Source organism: Eretmochelys imbricata, chromosome 4 (genome assembly GCF_965152235.1).
Source record: "Eretmochelys imbricata isolate rEreImb1 chromosome 4, rEreImb1.hap1, whole genome shotgun sequence".
NCBI lineage: Eukaryota > Metazoa > Chordata > Testudines > Cheloniidae > Eretmochelys > Eretmochelys imbricata.
This window is the reverse complement of record NC_135575.1, coordinates 110,240,914-110,248,768: the sequence shown is the minus strand read 5'-3', so window position 1 is coordinate 110,248,768 and position 7,855 is coordinate 110,240,914.

Here is a 7,855-nt window from a genome sequence, read left to right as displayed (position 1 = left end):
CCCTGACTGTCCCCACAGAACCTCCACCCCATCCAACCTCTCTCTGTCCCCTGACTGCCCCTGGGACCCTCTGCCCCTTATCCAACACCCCCCACCCCCTTACCATGCAGCTGAGAGCAGCAGGAGCTTGCAGCTCCACCATCTGGCTGGAGCCAGACGCACTGCCCGCATGGTGGCGTGACTGCGGGGGAGGGGGAACAGCAGGGGAGGAGCCAGGGGCTAGCTTCCCCGGCTGGGAGCTCAAGGGCCAGGCAGGATGGTCCTGCGGGCTGTAGTTTTCCCACCTCTGTCCTAAAAGATATGCTCTAGGTCAAACTGGAATTACTTGGGGGGGAAGTCCTACGGGCTGTGCTATCCTGGTGGTCAGACCAGATGATCATAGTGGTCCCTTCTGGCCTTAGAATCTATAAACCTGTACTGCAGCTTTGCTCTGTGACTTTGCAGAAGTCCTATAACCTTTTGGTGCCTCATGGTACAGCCTGGATAACAATCACTCCTACTTCAAAGGAACATTATGAGATTTAGGCCTGATGAACACTTAAAAGTTAGCCCTGACTGAGCAGAGAGGTGGATTAACTACAGCGATGGAAAAAGCCCTTCTGTCGACACAGGAAGTGTCTACACTACTGCATTATGGTGGCGTTATCTGCAGCTGGGCTGGTGTAGTGTAGACATAGCTGTAAATAATTCTTGCAGACTGATTTTTGCAATGCTTAGATGAAAGGTCACAGGAACAAAGTATTCTTGTCAATATAATTATTTGAAAAGGTCAGCTGATAATGTACCATAGCCTATATTATTCTTATACTCAGATTTAATTATTATTCATAATTTATTATGGTGGTACCTGGGGACCAACAAAAAAAATGGGTCTCCATTATGCTAGGCCTGGAGCAAATGCATGGTAAAGATGCCCCATCAGCCATTTAGCAAAGAAACAAAAAGTTAGTTACAAAAAGACCACACTGTATATTCAGTTTTCAGGATGCAAACAACTGTTTGGAATAAGACCTTAAATTAGTTCAGTTTGAAGCAGCTAAGGCAAAAGTAAATTATTTCTATTCCTTGTCTGATATGGGAAAGTTTGGGGCAAGAGAGTGATACACAGGAGAGAGCGATGATAAATTATCCTTAGGTCTGTGCTCTCTCTCTGCACGCTGCACAGCCCTCAGGAGCATAAGTTAATGTTCTAGTCAGATGAGAAAGATATAGGTTGCACCAGCTCCCAAACTCTATCTACAGACTGAATATCAATGTCATTTATTTCACCTGACATGCGTACACAAATATGTTAAACTAGAGGAAAATTAGCTTTTCATCTTGCTCTGGGAAGCTGAATTCCAGCTTTGGAAAGAAATCACAGAGCAATTCTTCATTTGTTAGAAAGCAGTTAACAAAATAAAGTGCTTCTGAGAACAGATCCATTGATCAAAGCTGTTTTGATTCTGAGGCTGAGGGTTTTTTGGTTTGGTTTGTGTTTTGGTTTGTGTTTTGCTTGCTTCCCCTCACCCCCCTTTTCTTTAGGGCTGAAGAAAGGTCCCAGACTGATAATCCTGCAGAGCCTTGACATCCTCTCATTATCCACCAAATATGAACTGAACAATCCCCCAAATACTTCCCCAAAACTGGAAAAACCACCAGGAGTTGCGTTTTCAAAGTCTATTCCATCTTTTTGCTGATATAACCAATGAAGTTCTTAATTCCAGTGATGGACTTTGCGATGTCGCTACTTTAGCCCTGATCCTTAGTTATTCACTGCAATGGGAGCAGACTCAGACCCTTGGTTTTTTTGGAGCTGTACTGTCACTCCCAATCTTATATTACATAGCCCACAAACCTGTATGATGGTAAAAACTTTGCATCATTAGCAACCTAGGCAAGATTTGAAGTGGTGACCTAAAGGGAAAGGTGCAGTAACCCCACCACCAGTCCCCTTCTAGTTGGTGTTTTTAAATTTAATCAATTCTGATCTCAGAAGCAGGTGAGATGCAAGATTAAATAATCATTGTACAACCACCTTTCAAATAACTGCCAGAGATTTCTTCAATTAACTTAATCCTCCTCTCTCTCTCACACAGAAACACTTTGTATGAAAGTAAATACTGTAATTAGTTGCCTAAATCCTCTAATCCCACCTGTCGTGCTTTGAATCCTGGCAGATGGCTCAAGACATACAGTATGGGCACATATCTCTATCATCTCATGTCCTTCCAATTGATGCTGGTTCTGGATAGCAGAATTCTGAAACAGGCCTTCAGAACTTCAGGAACCAGGCTGAATCCAATTCTTTGGCCGCTGCTACAGTACAGTTCACCTCAAGGCAGGTTTCCATAGAGGCACAGAATATACTGGAAAGCTGCCAGCTGGCTTTGCAAATACTGGTAAGGTTCTTTCCCACCCCCAACTTCTACACAAGAAGTTGTGCGAGCCTTTGAGAAAAATGCAGTTTGTTTCCTAGATTTAAATTCTGTCCAAAGAGGACTTCTCTGGTGTCAAACATAGAACGAAATGCTTGCAAAAGTCACTTGCAAAAGTCATTCATTACATGCAGTTAGGCACAGTCCATGGGTCAGCTGGAACATGAAATGTCATGCAGAAAATTAAAATGGTTCTTGCCCTGGACATGCTGCAAGTATGTTAGCTGGATGTCTCTAGTCAGCCATGAAGTGGTTAACACATAAGTGTTCATAATGAGGATTCATATTAACTTCCAATTAAGGTGAATAGGGAATGTTCATACCTCTCAATGCTATTATTTCAGTCATGCTGGCTGACAGACTCAACCAGACAGCAATGTATCCTTGTCATAGGTGCCAGCTGTCCCTGTTTAGGTGGAACAGTCCCTTTTTTGTCATTCTGGCCCATTAAAATAATCCATCAAATCCAGTATATTTCAGTAGGGGCTAATGGCGTAACCCTGTCTTCCCTTCAAATGTCCCTATTAATTTCTTCTATATGTTGTCATCTGTGTTACATTGTGAAGTATCTTTGCAACTTTATTGATTTTTTTTTCCTTTTCTTTTTTAAGCCTTACAGACTGCCTTGCGGTACTCAGCTGAAAAAATAAACATCCCTGGACTCTGGGAGATAAGAACTTGCTACAGGTCAGAGTTCAGGAGAATACTATCGTGGCGTAACAGCCAACCCTTTAGATTACTTTGCTTTTGTAAATTCCTGTAACAAATTGCTCTGCCCTCTTCTGGATAGAATCAGAACAGTTCAGTTCTGTATCATAGACCCTATACTACTAACCACACAAATGAATTAGTAATATACTAATAGTATATCATAGCGCCCTGAAGTAGCAGGGCCCTACGTTTTGGAGAAGGAATAGCCAAGTTCTGCATCCTTTTTCTTTTTCCCCCTTCTGTCCTCTGTGATGTCAGAAACGACTGTGAATATTTAGGTGACCACAGATTTGTTAAATATTTTCAGTGGAATCAAAAAGCCTTTAACATATTAAAAATATTCTCATCTTCCACCAAAGACACTAAAATGATCAGTGAAAGGCTATATTATGACAATAAACCACATCATATGAAAGATGTACATGAGCTGCAGGTCACTAATCCTACATAGACAAAGCTTTTAAAAGGACAGTAGCAGGCTAAAAATCGTGGCCTAGATTCTCCATTCTGTCCAAGGGTACATCCACATAGCTAATGAAGGTGTGATTTGTAACTCAGGTAAACATACGGGTGCTAGCTTTAATCTAACAAGCACAGGTAACCACAGTAGTGAAGTAGCCACCTCATACCCGTGGGAACACTGGGTATGTACTCTGGTTGCTAGCTTGCGCTGAAGTCTGTGTAGCAACCAGTACAACGGGTATTCTCCTGTGGCTATCTCACAGGGCTCACCCCGGCCCCTTCTTTAAGATACAAAACACCACTCTAGTGGAGAAGATGCAGAAGAAAACAGACATTGCAGAGTTTCCAGCTGACTTCTTCTCATCCTGTGTGTTTCTCTGCAGGAGGGAGCAATTGATCCCCTATTCAAAAACTGAATGATGCCCAGGTTCAATTAGTTCAAAATCATCATGAAAGGCCCTATGTTGCTTCTTGTCCCAAAGCGGCTCAGTTCTGGCATGATTCTTCCACTGCTCACCCTCATACATGTTAAAGGATTTGTTTTCTCTCTTTTTGTTATTTTAAACTTAAGAAACAAGCAACTTCAGTCTAATAGCCACAAGATAATAGACTTACAACTGCAAGAGGAGTCAAAAGTTTACGTTTCACACAACCTGTTGTGCCGCAGTATTGCAAGAGTCTTGCATCAGTGTTTCATGCTAAGTAAATGCATATGGGTTTGACTCAGAATGAAGACTAACTGGAATCTCTCTCGTTGTTAAATCTCTTACATGATACTGAATTTATTGTCAGGGTTACACTAGATAAATTAAACTTGGGTAGGTATCTGTTTAGTCCTTTTTGTTAAACAAATCAAACCTCTTTATACCATGACTGTACATCCTTCGCTTCATATTAAAAATATATTTTCCATTTAACTCTGAACTCTTCTGCTGCTTTCAGTACCTGTTGCAAATATATATAGATTTGCTCTTCTCTCCCATGTTGTATTCTAATACTTACTTTGTTATTTCTGAAAAGAACTAAATACAGTAAAAGCTGTTTTACCCGGCCTGTTGGGGGAATGGGGGGTGCTGGTAAATGAAAAATGCTGTTTAACTAAGAGGGAGGGAGTTTGGGTGTGGTGGGGGGGAGGGGGAGCCCTCTGGGAGAGAGTTTGGGTGCCAGAGGGAACTCAGGGCAGCAGCTTGGAGTGTGGGGTGCCGGATCTGGGGGCTGCTCACCTCGAGCAGCTCCCCACAAATGGTGACCTGTCACGGCTGCTCCTAAGCAGAAGCGTGGCAGGAGGCTCTGTGCGCTGCCTCCACCTGCAGGCGCTGCTCCCGCAGCTCCCATTGGCTGCAGTTCCCAGCCAATGAGAGCAGCCGGGACATCACTTGCCCCTGGATCCAGCACCCCACACCCATCCCGCGCCCCCTCTTACACCCAAATTCTCTCCCAGATCCCACGCTCCACACCCCCTCCTGTACCTCCCCCTAACCCCCTGCCAGCCTTGTGCCAACTGAACTAGAAACCAGAATTTCAGTTAAGATCAGAAATGTCAATTTATAGATAGAGCTTTCTGGTTGGTGAAGTGCCGGATAAAACAGCTTCTGCTGTAAAACTCTTTTTATGCATGCATGCGCACACATGAAACCGTGACCAAGCACTGCATGAAAAATTAAGTTTACAAGCTTGATTTTCGATCTGCTGAGCACTCAACTCCAAATGAAATCAATGGGAACGGCTGGGGCTTCTCTGAAAATCAGGCTACACTGAGTTGATACAGGTCAACCAGTGTACATAACTGGTGTGCACAGCATGCAAATCGTGTGCAGATCAGTACTGAGTGCCTCATTCGATAGGGCCTGATTGTGCAATCCTCTCTTACTGAAGTAGTCAATGAGTCTACCTGCAGGCATGAGGGTTGCACAACTGGGCTTTTACTCAAAACCAAGAGTCAGCTTCCAGTGCATAAAATGTAATCATCTGAATGTAAATTAATATAAGAAATTCTAATTTACACAACACTTCACTTACTGAGAAAGTGATTTTTCTCTCTTTGAAAAAATACAGAAGATCTGTATGTAAACCATGTATTCCATAATATTCCCATTTACATTCATGTACACACATATACATTCCATTTTTCATTCAATGAAGAGCCCTCATAACATAAAGCAACTTCTACATGCAGTTTAGTATAGTTTGATGGGAAACAGAGAAACTGAATGGAACTACATTGCATATTGTACATTGTACACTGTACCTATTACATTCCTGGGATCCCAAAGCACCTTCCAAGACAGAAACTGATAGTATAGGGCCCTATCATGTTCCCACTGAAGTCAACAGGAGTTTTGCTATTGATTTCTATGGTAGCAGGACTAGGCCCATCATTCTTTTGTATAGGCCAAGTAGCAGCTATTTGGCACTTACCAAATGGTATTTAGTCCATGCACAGCTTTGGCTGTTCCCGTCTGTTTTATCAAGAAAGGAAACATTGCCAGGACACTGGAGATTTTCCATACTCTGTAAAATACCCTGAAGTCATTAACTTCTACCTGGACCGCCACCAGAGACAAACAGAAAGGACCTTGGCTTTAATGTCTCATCCAAAGGATATTAGAATGCGCAGGCCTCATTATTCACAGCAGAGAAGGCCTTTGTCATGGTCAGATGCCTTTAATGTGTTTTGTATACTACATAAATTCAAACTTGATGGCTCATTTATTTGTGGGATTGCAGCTTTATTCAATCTAAATGAAGCCTTGGTATTTACTAATAACTTATGCTTTACCTTGTTTGTTTAAGAAAGCCACAAGTCAGGGCTATCCAGTCCACTGTGTCCTCTGTTTTCTGTATTAATGTTGGGCTCTGATATTTCAAGGACTGTTATCAAGGGGACAAGAAGAGAACAACATTTAGTGTGTGGATTTTTTTTTTTTTTTAATTCCAAGCCAGGAAAGCTCAGTCCTGAGATCTCACAAAGATTCTCTGCATTCAACAACTCCCGTTTCCAAGTCACAAAGAACTTCATAAACATTAAGGAAGCATCATAACATCCCCATAACACACCGTTCTACAGAAGGGAGAAACTGGAAGTACATGTAGTTTGTGTGACTTGCTCAAGGTCACAAGGAGATTGACTAAGCTGTGACCAGAACCCAGATCTTCAGTCTTGTGTTTAATCACAAGACCATCCTTCATCCCATTTCATGCTAATATTCTTTACTGAAACCACAAAAGGCAGCTATTAAACTACAGCAACATACCGAACAATGAACATTCAAAACAGACATGTTTTGTTTGTCTGAAAGATAATATTCTCCTATAAAAAGTGTAATAACTTGTCTAAAGTATAGAATAGCTATCTAATAGAAAATTGTGGGACATATAACAGACTAGAAAGCCCCTGTCAAATGTCCCCCAAAGTACTTCAAAAATTGCTTAAGATAGAGCAACCCTTCAATCCAAAAATTATCTGCTAAGTCAAAACAAAATTAAGAAGCATACTGCCTCAGTTGCTATCCAGCTGGAAGCATGAATAACCAGCCACAACCAAACCAGACTTCGATGGGGTATCCATCCGTCTGGTCATGCTCAACTGGACCCTGACCGAACCGGTCAGCTTTAGGCATGGGGTGTGTCAGGGGTGTCCGGTGTCAGGCCAGCTGTATGCTCTGGTGATCAAGGCCTTCCTCTGTCTCCTCCGTCAGAGGTTGACAGGGTTGGCGCTCCGTGAGCCAGAGTTGTGGCTGGTCCTGTTGGCGTACGCTGATGACGTGCTCCTCGTGGTCCAGAACCTGGGCGACCTGGTATGGGTGGAGGCTTGCCAGGCCATCTACTCGGCGGCCTCCTCTGCCCGGGTCAACTGGGTCAAGAGCTCTGGCGGCGACAGGCGAACTCCCTCCCACCTGCGCTTCAAGCCATCCAGTGGAGAGCGGGTCTGCTGCTCTATCTTGGCATTTACCTTTCTGCCATGCATCCCTCTGTGCTGTAGAACTGGCTGGGGTTGGAAGGCAGGGTGTCTGAGCGGAGGTGGACAGGACTACTCCAGTGCCTCTCCCTGCTGGGGAGGGCACTGGTGCTCAACCAACTAGTCCTGTCCATGCTCTGGCACTGGCTCAGCACCCTGGTCCCAGCCCCGGGTTTCCTGGCTGATATCCAGAACCTGGTTCTGGAATTCTTCTGGCCAGGACTGCCCTGGGTCTCTGCAGGGGTTCTCCAGCTCCCCCTGGAGGAGGGAGGACAGGGCCTGACATGCTTGCGCACTCAGGACCAGG